We start from the raw sequence: 14,346 nt of genomic DNA, 5'->3' as shown, positions 1-14,346 counted from the left end.
GCACTCCTAGGTCTCAGTGCCCTGAGAACTGCACTGAGATTCAGAAGATGGAGAAGTCTCTCCTGCTGAAAAGCATCAGTGAGCCCTGGATGAGCCTCAGTTCCAAGTTCATGCCAATGTACATGACCTTTGCCATTATGTGCGGAGTGGGGCTCTTCATCTTACTCATCCCATTCCTGAAGACCTACCCAGAATCTCCACCACCTGGGAGCAAAAGGAACACCCCAAAGGTGAGGAACGCCTTGGTTGACCCACAGTGTTGAGTGTGTGGAGTGTGCACTGTTGATCACTACTGTTAGTTTCACTTTTGCTGGTCAAGGAGGGAGACAGGAGAGAGGAAATCTCCAGAGAGAACAGCACCTCATTCTGCAGGGGCTGGCAGGCAGGGCAGAGGTGACAATGGCCCTGAGGTGTCTGAAGCCCTCAGACCATCTGTACATGCTGAAAAAGAGGCCAATAAGGAAGAGTGTGGCTCTGTGAGCAGACAGTATTTCTGAAATTGTGGGGACACAGGACAAGCTCTGAGAAAGGCTTCATCTGTCCTCAGCTCAGGCACATGCTTTTGTTTGTGGTGAGCTGATGTAGAGGGGTTGAGGAGACCAAAGGCCTCAGATCAGGGCTCAAGTCACCTCTGCTCTGAGGAGGCAGATCTCACCTGACAGCCCAGAGGCAGCTGCAGAGCCCAGCCTGGGTAGGACCCTGTCTGAGGAACTCTGACTGAGGACATCATGGTAACTGTGACACAGACATCCCCTTCTTCTGTTTCTACAACAAGGCCAAAAGCAAATGTGTTTATGCACAGCACTAATGAGTCAAGGATGAGAGGAAGCTCTCTGGGCAGGCAGCCTGTCTACCAGAGAGAGGAAGAAGGGGCCCAGCTCATTTTTGTTGTTTCTCACTCCCAGGTGGTGAAGAAGGGACAGGTCAAGACCAGGAAGAGAAGTGCTGCTGTGAAAGGTAGGCCTCTGCTTTCCTATGGAGAGGCAATTCCACCTGCCCCGCCCCTCAGTGATGAGTCATGATGAGGGCCATGCTTCTCAGGCTATAGGATGAAAGCACCAAGGAGCAAGAAGGGGGCTGCTGCGCAGGAAATCAGAACAGGGAACTCCTGGGGTTTGTGCCAGAATGCAGCTGGGGTGGCCTGGGATGGGTGCTGCCCCTGGGAGTCTTGCTCCAGGCTGTGCAGAGATGCTGGGCCAGTGTCTGGGGGACCCCGGGTCCACCTGAGACAGGTGGCTGCAGTTCTCCCAGATGTGTCCCCGTCAGAGGACGGTCTTGTGTCCTTCACGGTGATCCACGAGAATGACAGGTGTTGGGGGAGAAGCAAGGAAAGTGTAAATGGAGAGATGACTCCCTTTATTGCACGTGTGCACTTCCAGGGAATGTATCCTTGGACTATGGTAGTTGGGTGTTAGCATACTTTTTTTAAAAACTCTTAATATTTATGTTCCTTATCTTTTTGTCTCTACTCCACCCCAATCTCATCCAATACCCCAACACCAGGTAGGAGAAAGGGTTAGTGGGAGAGAAAGCACAGTTCTCTCTTAGCTGTTTCCTGTTTGTCAGGGTCATCAGGATCCTTACAGCCAGGCTAATCCTGGTGTCAGTAGATCTCCAACTTCTTATCTCACAACAACTAGGAGCAGCAGGGGGAAGCAGGAGCAGCCTTCTTCTTTCTCTGATCTCCCACACTCTCTGGGATCTGGCATTTATTCTCTCTCCAGAGTCCTCAGGTTTAAACTATCTGCAACTGGTAAAGAGCTCCTCTCAGAGCCTGCATGAGGCAAATAGTCTGTTGCTGTAGACCATCTGAATCAGTCCCACATCCCACACCTGGGATCAAAACAAAAATATGTTTATATCCACAACATTGGGCATTAGAGTCTCAGAATGGTGATCTTCAAGAGAGGTGTCACTCTCTTCTAAGATGTCAGCCCTCTACCTCATCCTGCATAACCATTTCCAGGTTGCAGAGATGACAGAAAGAATGTGAAAGAGACTCAGAATCCATCACAGCCTATGGAAATGTAAGAAATCTCTGTCTTGTGGGGTTATTCACACCAGAATGTGAGCTCGGGGGCTGGGGCTTTTCTTACAGCAGACACTGTGTAGGGCAGGATTGGAATGCAGCCCTCTTAGATGGGACACTAAGGGATATGGGATATAGAGGCAGTGGAGGGGCTGTGGGATACAGGGGCCATGTTTGCACAGACTGATGGGCAGCTTGACCCTCTGCTTGGGGCTGATGCTTTTGCCTCGTGTCTTCTGCAGCCCCACCAAGCATCCTTTACTGGACTCCATGCCATACTTTCTTTGGAACCCTAAAGAGAAGATGGATCACCTTCCTCTCTCTCAGCTGCTGTCTTACCTCAAGGTCTTGGAGAATATTATACAGCAGAAATTTAGCCAGCTTTTCTGGGGCATTTCCTCTGTGCTCTCTGAGTCAATGGTAGCTACTGCCTTGGTTTCTCAAACACCTTCCTCTGCAGGACCTAAATCTATGAGTTTGAGTGATATATATGGCCCTTTCCCAGCTGTGCCTCTTGCTCAAGGACCTCCACGGCTTTCCCAGGCCCAGCCATTACCCCATCATCTTATGGCACAAAGCTTAGTAGACATGACAAAGGTCCAGACGCTATACAAATACCCATTCTCTACACCAAACCAAATATCTTCTTCATCCAAAACTAGGACCTGTGGAATAGCATGTCCTGCCACTGAGACAAGGATTTGGGCATCTCCCCCAACTGAAAATCAACCCTGGCAACCAGGTCTGAAGTGGAGATACAGTATAGGTTCTAATGTCCAAAAACATCAAGCAGCCATTAGCCAGCCATCTCACAACTTCCCCTGGGGCATCCTGCCCACTGAAGCTATCAGGTCAGCCTCCATCCTTCCTGAGCAGTGTCAGGTCCTCCATCACCAGGAGGAGCCACAGAGTGAACACACGGTGACTACGGTGGGAGAACAAGGCTCCCACTTCAGGAAACTGATGCAGCCTCCAGGACATTTCCCAGCACTCTGTCCTCACCAGACCAAGAATAGGCCTGATGTCTCCCAGCCTTCCCAGTCCTCCATCCTCAACTCCAAAAACTACACATTGAGCCAGATGATGAGGTCTGTGCCCTTAGGGATGCCTTTAAAGACAAGTCCAGTAAACTCTAACAAACATGACCCCATCAAGGAACACCTGCATGTTGGAGCCAAAGACCTGCCTTCCACTTCAAGCAACACCCCTGTGGAGGACCTGGAACCCAGAGACCCTTCACTGAGGACAGATCAGCTGTCCTATGTGAACACTGCCCAGAACCTTTTTTTCCTTGACCCAATGACTCAGATGAAGCTGGAGTCAAACATCAAGCAGCTTCCTAGGAAACACAAAAGACCATATCTACAGACTTTTGAATCAAGGTATCTTGTTCAATGGGGGGATACAGTCTCATCCCTTCCCCAGCCTGTGCACCCTTCCTCAGCCACCTGTGTTTCTAAGGCTGAATACTGTCCCAAGGCTGTCAAGATCCTGGAAAAATTACATCACCGGGATCCAGGAGGGACAAGGGTAGGAACTGTATCAGTGGCCAGGCTTTTCGGTCCTTCAAAGGTTCAGGAGACCCAAAGAGCTCCTCCACCTGCTGCCAGCCATGAGCCCTCTAAGGCCGATCCAGATGCATGTCAGAGCAACCTGAGTGCTCGGGCTAATGCTTACTGCCTCCTGGCAAGAACCCAACCAAGTAGGACTATCCGAGGGACTGGAAGAGGCAGCCAGAAGCCAAGGGCCAGCCCAATAACTGTAAGGCATGAACCATGGAAGAGGTCTGAGAGTGTAGCTTCAGGACATCCCTGGTGGAGAGGAACAATATTTGATCCTGAAACAAAGACCCCTCCTTCAGTGATCAAACAGACTCATAGGACAGTGGCAGTGTCAAAAGAGACACTTCCTCCATGGAGAATGAGCTTTCGGTACAGCAAGATTCCCAATGGCCAAAACATTAATATCAGTTTAAGAAACTTTGAGTCTGTAGAGGCCAATAGATTCTCAGGCCATTTCCGAGTGTGCCGACAGCACTCAGGAGGCCCAGCTCTAAACCCACAGGTGCTTAGTGGGGTTGACCTCAGAACAAACAAGCACCCACAGTCATGGCCTACTGAGCTCCTTCCAGACTGCCAAAGTCTTGTGCACCCTGCCACAGTCAGCTTGCCCTCAGAGGACTTACTATCCAAATTCCAGAAAAGATCCCAAAGTCCCAAGAGTCCCCAGGGCCTAGGTGACATGTTCATGGAGAGAGATCACAACCAGGAGACTTGGGATCTCAGTGTTCCCAAGCGTAAGATTCCAGCAAGTAGCCATAAAACGTTTCACCCTAATGAAGAGAGAAGGGATTTTATGAGATCCAGAACCAAAAGCCGGAGAGATAGGCTTAGGGGAGTACAGTTGTCTCAATCCTGTGGTCTCCTTACCCCCACCCAGCTCAAGGATATGGTTATTATTAGGAGTCAGTCCTCCCTTTGTATGCCAGTAAATCAGCAGGTTCCTGCAGAACCCCTTCTGAAGAAAATTGTAAAAAATATTTTACAGTGTCTCAACCTTGAAAGGAAAGACAAGGAGCAGGGGCATTCTCAGAAGACTAAAAGGCCCCCACCATCTACTGTGCAGACAAAGGAGGAATGCAAAAGACAAAAGCTCATCCATAATATAGCAGCTGAGGCTCAGTCCCTCTTGAATGTTGTGGTACAGCTCCTGGTGAACCGTCTAGGACTGACTGTAGAAGGCCCTTCAAAGGCACAAAGGCGTAGAGTAGAAACACCACTGACATTCCAGCTGGGTTGCTCATCCCCCCCTTCTGAGGGTCTCTACGGCACGAAGTGTAGCCGGCCAAGAAGAACGAATTGTGATCACCACACCAATTCCAAAAAATACAACCATCCATCCACGTACAGGGGAACTGGACACAAACATCAGTCGGGAGTCGGTTCCCAGAGAGCCTATGCTCATCATCAGAAGAGAGCAAAGAAAGGAACGAGCTTTGAGCAACATCCCACTCCCAAGGGGAACAAACATTCATGCAGGTACAGGGGAACTGGAGACAAGCAGCAGCCAGACACAGCTTCCGAAACAGCCCATGACCAAGATCAAATTAGAATGAAGAGTGGAATGTGCTGCCGGCCACATACCAGCCCCAAGGGACACAACCATCCAATCAGGTACAGAGAAATTGGTAACAAACAGCAGGCAGGCGTTGTCCATAGAACCTACGACCCACATCAAAGTAGAAAGAAAGGAATGGGCTGTGGCCACCTCCACAGCCTTAGAGAAAACAAGCATCCAGTCATGCTCGGGGGAACTAAAGGCAAGGAGTGGTCAGGAGTTGCTGCCCAGAGAGCCTGTGACCGCAGAGAGACCTTTCCAGCACAGGCCACGGAGCAGGGGTCTCTATTACCTTGGCCTTTGCCCACCAGGAAATCTTCCAAAAGCTCTCCCATCTGCCCAACTATTGTTCCTGCCCCCTCCCCCATGCTTTCCTGGTAATAAACGTTGGCTTTTTTCCTGCGAAGAAAGTCTTTCCCAGCGGGAGCTGCTCCTCTGTTGCTAATGGCTCCTCCTCAGACAGGAGCGGCTTCCCAGGTCATGCTCCGTCCTTCAGCCCAGTGGTTTCCGTCTCGCTGTGATGGAGGAGGCGGGAGGTCACAATCCCTTCTGCCTCAGTGCAGCTTCTGGAAGGGTCGGGACCCATGGGGAAGGCACGGGCACTTTGAGCGTCATCCTCACCAGCCCATCATTGCACAGTTAGTAACAGTCATTCCGTCATTACAGAGACAAGAGAAGTCCAGGGCTCATTCAGGACGAACCAACCCTGTGAAGAGCCCACCCAGGTCTGTGGCTCACTGTCTTCCCTCCTCCTCCCACGTGACGTGTGTGTCACTGCAGAACAGAGTGCAGACACACCGAACCTTCACACGTCACCAACCATTTCTGCCCCAGGTCAAAGGTGGGAGAATCTGGACCTGCATGTCCAGGACAGGCATGGAGAACACCGACCCCAGGAACCCCATTCACCTTGATGCCGACGGAGGCCCAGCACCTCTTTTCTCAGCCTGGGTGACAGGGCAGTGACACTGTCCACAGTCTGCCTTGCTGACTAGAGCAGGATACAGAATAGAAGCTGCAGCCTGTCACCATGGGTGCTGCTGAGGGCTGTGTCACACGAGCCTGCCCCATAACACAGGACGTGCCTGCAGAGAAGCCACAACATCCCACTGAGTGTACCCAGGGCCCTCCCCGAAGACCTGTATCTGTCCATCACCTAGCCCAGGCTCAGAACCCTGAGAACCCTCAGTCATCATGTCCCCAAGTGGGGTTCTCTACTTGGGTTAAAGCTCTAGAATGTTCTCTCTAAGTAATATTATTACCTCTCTAGCTTTCACAAAATTGAACCATATAAACAATAAATGCTATTCACCTCTAGTGAAAAAATATATCCTGATTTTGTCCAGTCTTAGGTGACATCTAATCAAATAGTTAAGTGGTCTGTTTTTCTATTGGAGACAATTACTTTCCTGTGCTAATCTGCTTCGCCACTGTGCTGACATCCGAATGTGCAGCCCCTGTCATAATGTACCAATGCTACTTTGATATAGAGAACTTCAAGTAAAATTTTAGATTAACTACTGGTGTTATGATTTCTTGTGGATAATGTAAAAATCCACAATCCTTAAAAAAATACTGAAAGTTAAAGTACATCACAAATCAAATGGAGCTAGCACAACATTCCACTAAACATCAAACAATTCGTGTTCCTATCAGCAGCCCATAGAAGTTTCTCCAAAATAGACCACATATTAAGACAAGACAAAGCAGGTCTCAGCAGATATAGGAAATTAAAATCACATCCTGCAGTCTAGCTGACCGCCATGCATTAAAGATAATACAGACAGGACACAAATTCATGAGCACTAAACAACACTACTAAAACAAAAATGTGTAGAGGAAAAATCAAGAATTTTTTTAATTGAGAATTAAATGAAAGCAAAACCAAAAATATAACATATACCCAGATCTGTGGGACACAATGACAGGCAATCATAAGAGGCATGTTTATAGTGCTATGTATCTACATCAAAGAATCTGAAAGATCTCAAATTAATAATTTAACAATGCACCTGAAGGCCCTAGAAAAACAGAATAAGCAGCAGCCAAAAAAATTAGGGAAGAGATTATTAAAATCAGGGGTGAAATTAATGAAATTTAAAATTTAAAAACACAAATTAACAAGCAAAGAGTTGGTCCTCTGAAAGGATTAGGATGAACACATTTTTACCCAAAGTAACCAAAAGAAAGGGGAAATCATCCAAAATAACAACTTAGAGATGCAAGGTGAGAGATTACAACAGACACTTGGAAAGCTCAAAAAAAAAATCATAGGAATATACTTTTAAAATCTATATTCCTATATTTTTGGTAGTGAGCCTAGCCTTTAATGGCTGAGCCATCTCTCAGACAATTAGGAATAGTGCTAACCTCAAGATCCAGCTATACCACTCCCGGGCATATATCCAAAAGATGCTCAAGTATACAACAAGGACATTTGTTCAACCATGTTTGTAGCAGCTTTATTTGTAATAGCCAGAAGCTGGAAACAACCCAGATCTCCCTCAGTTGAGGAACGGATACAGAAATTCTGGTACATTTACACAATGGAATACTACTCAGCAATTAAAAACAAGGAAATCATGAAATTTGTAGGCAAATGGTGGGAAAGATCATCCTGAGTGAGATATCCCAGAAGCAGAAAGACACACATAGTATATACTCACTTATAAGTGGATATTAGACATATAATATAAGATAATCATATTAAAATCTGTACACCTAAAGAAACTAATCAAGAAGGAGGACCCTGGGTAAGATGATCAGTCTTCATTCAGAAAGGCAAATGTGATGGACATTGGAAGAGGGAGAAAACAGGGAACAGGACAGGAGCCTACACAGAGGGCCTCTGAAAGATTCTACCCAGCAGGGTATCAAAGCATATGCTGAGGCTCAAAACTAAACTTTGGGCAGAGTGCAGGAAAAGTTATGAAAGAAGGGAGAGATAGAAAGACCTGAAGGGGTCAGGATCCACAAGGAGAGCAACAGAACCAAAAATTCTGGGCACAGGGGTCTTTTCTGAGACTGATACTACAAACAAGAACCATGAATGGAGATAACTTAGAACCTCTGCACAGACATAGCCCATGGCAGCTCAGTGTCCAAGAGGGTTCCCCAGTAATAGGAACAGGGACCATCTCTGACATGAACTCATGGGCTGGCTCTTTAATCACCTCCACCTGAGAGGGGAGCAGCCTTACCAGTCCACAGAGGAAGACAATGAAGCCAGTCCTGATGAGACCCTATAGACTAGCATCAGATGGAAGGGGAGGAGGACTTCTCCTATCATTGGACTGAGGGAGGGGCATTGGAGAAGAGGAAGGGATGGTGGGATTGGGAGGGAGTGGAAGAGGGGCTACAGCTGGGATACAAAGTTAATAAACTGTATTTAATAAAAATAAAATAAAATTTAAAAAAATCTATATTTCACTAAAGAGGAGGAAAATCTAAAAGAAACAGAATTCTTAAATATATACAACCTGCTAAAATTAAATAAGGTGAAATAAATAATTTTAATAGTTGCATAATACCCAGTGAAATAGAGGGAGTAATTTAAAGTCAACTAAAAAAAGAAAATCTTAAGACTAGGTTGATTCAGTGAAGAACTCTCCCAGACCTCTGAAGAACTAACATCAATGTTTCTCAAAGTATCCCACAAAATAGAAAAGGGAGGAAATCTCCCACTTCCCTTTACAAAGCTAATATTTCCCTGATACCAAAGCCAGACAAAGTACCAACAAAAAAAAAAAAAGAGAGAAAATTATAGGCCAATGAATATCAACACAAAAATTTCCAATAAAATATAAGAATTCAAGAATATGTCAAACTCGTGATGGTGCCTTTAATCCCAGCACTCAGGGAGGTAGAGGCAGAGGCAGGAGGATCACTGTGAGTTCAAGGCCAGCCTGATCTATAAAAGCCAGCCCAGGACAGCCAAAGCTACACAGAGAAAACCTGTCTCAAAAAAACCAAAAGTAAAAAAGAATATGTCAAAAAGGTCATGGTGATCAAGTTAGTTTTATCTCAGAGATGTAGGGATGGCCAAAAAAACATATATCAATAAGTGAAATCCACCACATAAATAGACTAAAAGTCAGAAGTCATGATTTATACACAAGTAACATTGTACAGACATATATATGTGTGTATGTATGTATACACACATCTATATAGGTAACAATAAAGAAGGCATGAATTTGAAAGAGCAAGGCAGGGAGTGAGATACATAGGAAGGTTTGAAGAGAGGAAATTATGTCATTATACCATAATCTTGAACATAAAAAATAACTAAATATTAGTAACCCCTGTGTGGTGCTGTAGGAGACATCCAACATGGGAGTCAGAACTGCCTGCAAGGGTTAAGGCTGCTTCAGCCTCTATCGCTAGTTTCCAGCCTGAAAGACAATCACATAAGGAGACTCAGCATCCAGGGGCTACACTGAGAATCACATGAGATGGTGGCAGGAAAAAAGCATGTGAGGGCAACTGGAGGCCACACTCTCCACAGCTCAACAATGCTTTGGAATACAGAAACAGAAGAGAACTGGGTAACACAACTGGGGAGATGCAAAAATGAGATGAGCTAGAGGTTATCCTGAGACAACAGAGATTAAAAAACAAACAAACAAACAATTATTTAAACAGAACTCCCCCACCCCATGAAAACACAGCTCATCAAACAGAAAGCAAACCATTTACAATACCATGGTCCCTTGGAGGTCCTGTCTAGCTCCTGAGGCCTCAGGTTCCAAGGAGACATGCTGGTTCACAGCCAGAGGCACAGACGATCTTCAGGTACCCAGCAGTACCCACCCAACACAAAGAGGGAAGCTGGCAGTGGGACCAGGGGTTCTGTAAGCTTTGACTGTGTGCAGTTTGGGGTAGGGGTGTCCCTGTCTGCCAGCTGTTCCGCAGAGGATTTGGGTGTGGTTGCCCAGATGAGTCTCCAGGTGATTGACATGGAAGAAGATTTAGCTCACCTAACTATTCCTGTCAAAGAAATACCACAATTTTCTGTGACTGCCGCCCATGAAACACACATGAAAGTTATGTTCTCCATCACATGAGCCATGCGAAACCTATGTGACATGACCACACAAGAAGCATCTACATGCCTAAGACAGAGACATCTCTGAACCGCTTGTGTAAAGAAGAGCCCAAAGTCAGCATTTATGAGAATGTTGGTCCTCAGTAATTACCAAGCCCATAAAGGGCAGTGCCCAGAACCACCAAGGTCAATGAGGGCCCACTCAGATTTCATGTAAACACCTAACACAAATAAACCTATTGAGGCCTGAATGTTCTCCTCAAAAACATATTGTTCATATGTGTGCATGTCTGTGTGTGTGTGTGTGTGTGTGTGTGTGTGTGTGTGTGTGTACAGGTGTGCCATTAAGTGCTAAGACTATCCTATAGGGGAAGGCAACCTTAACAATTTATATTATGTAACGGCACCAAGATGACCATTGTTAACCTGCCCACCTTATGCCACATAACACAGAACTAGGAAGAGATAAGAACCATTCATTACCAAAGCCAGCTGCTGCACGTCCATAACTTCCACACCAATGTGGCACAGAGTCCACCTGCTCCCGTGTGAGAAGCCCCATCCCCAGATGACAGCACACATTTCTGAGCTCACAGCCTTTAGAGCTTGTGAGTACATACATACCTGTACTCGGAATGCACAGACACACCAACTTTTGCTACCTAACTTTCAAATAAAAAAAACCCCTACATCTGGAAGTTGGTAACAGGAGACAGGGTGGCAGATCAGGAGCCCTGTTTTGTTGCTATTCATGGACACCCCACTTCCCAGTTTCATTTGCTTGTTTGTTTACTTTAACCTGCATTTTTGGATGGCTTGTTTCACTTGATTATGTTGAGATAGGATCCCACTATTTAGCCCAGGCCAGGCTATCCTTCTCAGCCTCTCTATCTAGTGTTGGGATTACATGAGACAATTATCTGCATTGCTTTGTCAGGTAACTCTTCAATAGATCTCTGGTTTTGGGTTGTTTTTGAGACAGGTAGCCTTGGCTGTCCTGGACTCATTTTGTAGACCAGGCTGGTCTCGAACTCACAGAGATCAGCCTGCCTCTGCCCCAGGTGCTGGGGGTACAGGTGCACACCACTATGCCTGGCTAGATCTCTGTATCTTTAAGACTTGATTCCTTTGCCTGTTGGTGGTGCTCACCTTTAGTCTGTAGAGGCAGGCGGACCTCTTGAGTTTGAGGCCAGCCTGGTCTACAGAGTTCTAGGATAGCCAGGACCACACAGAGAAACTGTTTCAAAAATGAAAATCAGGAAAGAAAGAAATACAGAAAGACAGACAGACAGAAAGATTTGGTTTCTGAAGACATTGAAAAATTTGAGTTCATGTGTACGTGTGTGTGCGCCTTTGTCTGTTTGTCTGCACATGTGTAGGTATGCAAGTGCATGTAAAGGCCAGAGATCATCAGGTACTCCTTAGGAGTACTAGCTGTCTTTTCAAAAGGATATTTTGTTTGATGTATATGGGTGCTTCAGCTTCATGAGTGTGTACCATGTGTGTGTACCATGTGTATGCCTGGAACCTGTAGAGGCCAGAAGAGGGCGCTGGGTCCTTTGAAAATGGAGTCATAGATAATTGTGAATCACCATGTGGGCGCTGGGAATTGAACCTGGCTCTTCTGAAGAGCAGCCAGTGCTCTTAACCACAAAGCCATCTCTCCAGGCCCTGCTCGTTGTTTTTAAGATGGGGTTCTGGTGCTGGAGATGGTTCTCCCGCTTTGAGCCTTGTGCATACACCTAACAGCAGCTCATACTCAGTTAAAAATAGCAAAACAATTTTAAAAAGATCATGGTACCGATTTAAAAAAAAACCAGGGTCCACATCCTTTAGTTAGGAGTTCACCAAACAGGCTCGGCTGAGTACACACCTCTGCTCAGGGCTTACAAACATGCTTCTTTACAACCTGTTCTGTTGTTGTTTGAGGCAGGCTCTGTGTAGCCCAGGTTGGCCTCAAACTCACAGCTACCGGCCTACTTCTGTGTCCTGAGCACTGGGATTAATGCCACGTGCCACTACACTTGGTCACACTGGGCTCTTGGTGTTGGTTTAGCAACCAAACTCAAGTCCTTGTGCTTGTCCGCAAGTGCTCGCCCACCTGGGCCATCTTCCCAGCCTGCTAAACAACGCCACCACCCCAATTCATAGTTTTCCACTTCAGGATTCTGAGCCAGGTGATCCTGTTATTGTTATCTGAGCTTCTGAGGAAACAGCCTCCTTTCCCAGGCTTCATGGGGTCTGTAGAGGAGCAGCTTTGCTAGGTAGCCTGTTAGGGATGACTTCCTGGACTTTCCCCACATTTCCTTAGGCCATTCTGCTACTCTCGTCTCTAACCCTAACCCTGAGCCTCCGGGGTGCTTCAACAGGGGAGTAGCTACTCTGCAGCCCCTTAACAGCCACAGTCATGCTGTTCCTACCAGGGTCCTCAGCCAAGCAGTCCCTCAGGCAGCCCCACTAAGAGCCAAAGCACGACAGCCCACCCTTCTCTCCCTCTGGAGAGGGAAGCTGTGCTGTACTTGGTGTAGGAAGGAGAAGCAAATCCCTGACAGCCTTGGGTGTTTCAAGTTGCATTGCTTTTGTGCTCACCAGGGACGCCACAATCTCTTAATGACCTTGAATCTACACACCTGCCTGCTTCCGAGTGTGGGGATTAAAGGTATATGCCGCCACACTCCCACACACCATTTCTGTTAGTTTCTGTGTGCAATCAGGGCCTGGCACAGCCTATAAGGCGCTGCTGGCAACTTTGACCCTGAACTGTAGGTTTCTCAGAGCAAGCCTTGAACACACCTGTTGGTATAATGTTTTTTTGAAATGTATACACCTTACCCTTGTTCATTCAAGTGCTGATTTCTCCCCCCACTCTCTGGTTTCAATCTGGATATCGCATTGTGATACTTACTCTAAGCAACCTGTCTCAACTGTGTGTAAACAGGCCTCAATAAAACAACTAGCCACAATGCTGTGCAAAGGGAGGAGCCAGAGGACAGGAAATGAGTTGGAGGAGAAAGGGCAAGGGAGCTTGGAGAGAGAGCTGGAGGACAGATCTTGGAGGACTTGGAGCATGAACCACACCTAAGATTTCACAAAAACACAAGTATAATGTAGTAAATCTAAATGTTAGGAAACTATGAGGGCTTGGAGGTTTAGGAGGGAGTAACTATTGCCCAGCATTGTGTTCTAGGTTAACTGAATAAACCCAGTCTGTGTGGTGATTTGGGTATACAGCTGTTTAGTATTAACAGCAGCTTTACCAGAAGATATATCAATAGTAAATATTAATTACATCTTACAACACACACGCAGTTTTAAAATATACATGTGATGGTCACAGGCAACTTGTAGAAGTCAGTTTTCTCTTCCCTGGGACACTATGCAGGTCCCAGGGAACAAACTTAGATTATCATTGTCATCTTGTTGGCCTAGAGTGAGACACTTTTAAAGACCACCTCAGTCTGGTGTCAATGTTTTTGTTCTCTGGGGCAGTGGACGGTATAAAGCCACCGTCTTTCCAGTTTAAAGGAAATGTGCCCTTGCCCTTGTCTCCTTACACTTGTTAGCAATGTCTGTTCACCTGGCCATTCTAGGTACTCTTAATAATGTATTTATGGCTTGGGTTGACCCAATGTGCAGTCTAGATATGTGTGTATGTGGGGAACCACAACAGAGAGACCTGACTGGAGTTTTGGAGGTCATGCAGTACCACCTGACCTGGAGACCGAGATTAACCATGCCGGAAGTCAGCTGCGCCTGTGTCACGAGAGCTTAGTAATACTTAGGTGATGGCTCCTGGCAGCCAACACTCAGTATACTGGTACACTGCTGCCAGGAATGTCCTGGGCTCCAGAGGACAGACAGCACAAGTGTTTAGTGTTTCTCCTAAGTGCTGTCTGCATTTTGTTTCTCTTTCATTCACTTTAGTTTGTAGCACTTTCCTTCTACCAACTTTTCTGACCCAATGTCTGCTTTGAGAGTCTTCAACTCACTCAAGATTTCCACCATCCTGAGCCACCATTATCTCCTCTAGAGGATCCAGCTGTGGAGATACAGGAGCTGCAAGGCAGGTGTGGGAGCAAAACTCAGGTGTCTCTGGACTTGAGGCCAGCCTAGTCTAGGCAGTAGGTTCTAGACCAGCCAGAGCCACGAGACC

This window comes from Meriones unguiculatus, chromosome 19 (genome assembly GCF_030254825.1).
Source record: "Meriones unguiculatus strain TT.TT164.6M chromosome 19, Bangor_MerUng_6.1, whole genome shotgun sequence".
Lineage (NCBI taxonomy): Eukaryota > Metazoa > Chordata > Mammalia > Rodentia > Muridae > Meriones > Meriones unguiculatus.
The sequence above is the reverse complement of the archived record's forward strand: the minus strand, read 5'-3'. Positions refer to the sequence as shown.